This window comes from Penaeus vannamei, chromosome 28 (genome assembly GCF_042767895.1).
Source record: "Penaeus vannamei isolate JL-2024 chromosome 28, ASM4276789v1, whole genome shotgun sequence".
In the NCBI taxonomy this organism is placed as follows: Eukaryota; Metazoa; Arthropoda; class Malacostraca; order Decapoda; family Penaeidae; genus Penaeus; species Penaeus vannamei.
In genome coordinates, this window is record NC_091576.1 from 17,509,579 (window position 1) to 17,513,703 (window position 4,125).

The following is a 4,125-nucleotide window of genomic DNA, read 5'->3' on the forward strand; positions in this document are numbered from 1 at the left end:
AAGGTTTATAATCCTATTGAAATGAATTTGTTGGATGTGTTGGCAAAACGGGAAAAAAGGAACAAAGGATAAAAGAATAACACCAATGCGTATATGAAATAACGACGATACGAAAGTTAAAATGTGATTATATGCAAATTAATGATGGATATGAAATGATAAAGCCGGGGTAAAAAGTTTTGAAAAATAAGATAAATAAAAGAAGTCGATAATGAACACCCCGAACGCGCGCCATGTTTCCCCGGCGGCGCATTTCTTTTGATGACCTCAATCGCATTTGCTTCTCCAACCCTTTCCCTTTTCGCTGACCACCTGATGTCGAGAGAGGTGGAAGTATTAACGTGTTAACGCCAAGGGCCAATACCTCTGTTTTTTATACGTATTGGGTTTTGTTGTGACTTTTTCGTGTGTGTTTTGTTTCTCGTAATCTTTTGTTTTGGTGATTTTCCCGCGCTTTTCTAGCGGGTTCTTGACTTTACGCGAACGCTTCGTCGATCGACGTCTTTCCTTCCTAATTCCTTCCCCCTTTTTTATCTTCTTTCTCCAACCTTTTTCTCCTACTCCTTTTCTTACGGCTCTTCCATTCTCTCTCTTCTCCGCCGAGATTATCACAGTTACCAGACCCACGCCAGAACAAAAGTTTTTTTTTTTTGTATTATTCGAAGGGTGGCTCCCAGCGTTGGCAGTACTGAGTAGACGAACGAATCCTCGGCAGCCGGATTAACGCGGATGCAAGGATCAATCACCGGATTATCCCGGATTGTTGAAAAAACGCCAGGCCTGACATGTGTCTAACAAATTGATGTGTGAAAAACGGGCTAATGTAAATATAACCAACTTTTTAAACTTGACGGAACTGAAAGGGAGTCCAAAAAAAAAAAAAAAGTTTTGAAATAGTGTCATGTGCACTAAAGATTTATTATGACCTGTGCATGTCGAGTGAATTGCGCGCTTGGTCTCGCATTCTTCGATAAGTCACATTTGATGGCGACGCGAAATGAATACACGCACATCCAATGCTTGATGTTCACATTCAAATGAGTGATGTATATGTTAATATAACACCATCCAGCTGTGATTGATAATGTACTTTTGACCCCGTGTGCGGCGCATGTGTCATACAGACATGGTTGTTATAAAAGGAAAGGAGATATTGCTGTTTTTGTTGGTTATTGGTGTCGTGATGTTAATGTGTATGTAAGTGATTAATTATTTTAATTTGTACATAAGGAGGACTTTTGTGAACAATGTCAGATTACGCATTGATGGACAGCTTTGATATGTACAAGCCTGTGATATAAAGTTAGTGATTACGCTTGTTTAATCCTTGTCAAACCTTGCTATCGCCGCTCTGTACACACGCCATACTCTTGATGAACAGAAGAACGTTCCTCAAGCTGTTCATATTTGTTCATTACTGAGGGTGCCCGAGCTGAATAGGCTCCGAACAAGAATTACTGGTATCTGGTACCTGACGAAGAACATAACTTCCACCTGCTACCAAGAACAATATGTTCATCGGGTGTGAACAATGAACATAAAAAAAGGTTCCAGAGTATATTGCGATGGGCGCGGGTGACATAGTGGGCGGGGGAAGCAAGTAGGGAGGCATGTTTAGTTAACATTATGGGCGTGATTGTTCAATTGATATCAAATGCGGGCGTTAATTACAATTAGGAAGGTAATGAGAGTGAGATAGGAAGATGGGCGTGGCGGTGGGCGTGAATCATCTATAACGAACGAGCGACAGGTTAAGGGTTAGGAAACGTGTAGAGAAGAGAATATGTGAAGGTAGATGAGGAATGGAAAGATCTCAGATTGATAGAGATAAAAATACCTTAACTACGAACGTTTTTTTTATAATTATTTGATTGTTAATGAGGACTGCTAAAATTTTATTGATAATGATTGTAGTAATTATGATAATTATGATGATAAGAATATTGATAGCGGTGGTGATGATGAGGATAATAACAGTATTAATGGCAATGTTGCTGATGATATTAACGATCGTAATAATGATAGTAATGATGATGATAATGATAAGAATAATAGTAATAACAAAGAAAATGATGACAACAATAAAAAAGATGATACTATTAATGGTAAAGCTAATGACAACGATGATAATGACAATAATAACACTATTAACGTCAGTCGTAGCAACAATAATAATGGTGATGAGAACAATAGAAGAAATAATAATAACAACAATAATGCTGATAATGATGATGATAATAATAATAGTAATAGTAATGATAAGAATAATAGTAATAGTATGATAAGAACAATAGTAGTCATAATAATTCTACTAACAATAATGATAATAATTATAGCATTAACAGTAGTAGCAATAGTATTTTGTGTGTGTTTGTGTGCGTGTGTGAGTAATAATAACAATAATTAGTAATGATTGTAATGATAAAAAATAATAATAACAATTGTTATACTAATGATATGATAATGACATTGATAATAATGATAGTAATAATGATGATTATAATAATGATAATGATAGTAATAATGATGAAGATGATAATGAAAATGATTATGATACTGACAGCAATAATAATAGTGATGATAATAATAATAATGATAACAAGAAAAAAAATAACGACAGCTCCTCCTCCACATCCACCACCTCACCACCTCCACCCCTTTCTCCTCCAACTCCACCACCACTACCACCTCCACCTCCTGCACCATTTTCTCCTCCACATCCGCCTCCTCCTCCACTTCCACCACCTACTTCACCTCCACCACCTCTTCCTTCACCTCTACCACCTCCTACTCCCCCTCCACTTCCTCCTCCACCACCACCTCCTCTTCCTCCACCTCCACCTCCACCACCTTCTCTACCACTACCTCCACCACCTCTACCCCTTTCTTTTCCACCACCTCTACCTCCTTTACCTCCACCTCCACCACCACCTCCTTCCCCACCTCTACCTCCTCCTCCACCACCTTCTCATCCACCACCTCCTCCACCTCCACCACCTTCTTCTTCTCCTCCCCCATCTTTTCCTCCACCTCCACCACCTTCTCCACCACCTCTACCACTTCCTTCTCCCCCTCCACCTCCACCACCTCCTCCACCACCACCTCCACCTCCTTCTCCTCCACCACCAACAAATATTGATAAAGAAAGATAATCTCTTCCACCTCCACCTCTACCACCTCCTCCACCTCCCCCTCCACCACCTCCACCACCAACAAATATTGATAAAGAAAGATAATCTCTACCACCTCCACCTCCACCACCTCCACCTCCTTCTCCTCCACCACCAACAAAAATTGATAAAGAAAGATAAACTCTACCACCTCCACCTCTACCACCTCCTCCACCTCCCCCTCCACCACCACCACCACCAACAAATATTGATAAAGAAAGATAATCTCTACCACCTCCACCTCCACCACCTCCACCTCCTTCTCCTCCACCACCAACAAATATTGATAAAGAAAGATAATCTCTTCCACCTCCACCTCTACCACCTCCTCAACCTCCCCCTCCACCACCTCCACCACCAACAAATATTGATAAAGAAAGATAATCTCTAACACCTCCACCTCCACCAACTCCACCTCCTTCTCCTCCACCACCAACAAATATTGATAAAGAAAAATAATCTCTTCCACCTCCACCTCTAACACCTCCTCCACCTCCCCCTCCACCACCTCCACCACCAACAAATATTGATAAAGAAAGATAATCTCTACCACCTCCACCTCCACCACCTCCACCTCCTTCTCCTCCACCACCAACAAATATTGATAAAGAAAGATAATCTCTTCCACCTCCACCTCTACCACCTCCTCCACCTCCCCCTCCACCACCTCCACCACCAACAAATATTGATAAAGAAAGATAATATCTACCACCTCCACCTCCACCACCTCCACCTCCTTCTCCTCCACCACCAACAAATATTGATAAAGAAAGATAATCTCTTCCACCTCCACCTCTACCACCTCCTCCACCTCCCCCTCCACCACCTCCACCACCAACAAATATTGATAAAGAAAGATAATCTCTACCACCTCCACCTCCACCACCTCCACCTCCTTCTCCTCCACCACCAACAAATATTGATAAAGAAAGATAATCTCTTCCACCTCCACCAC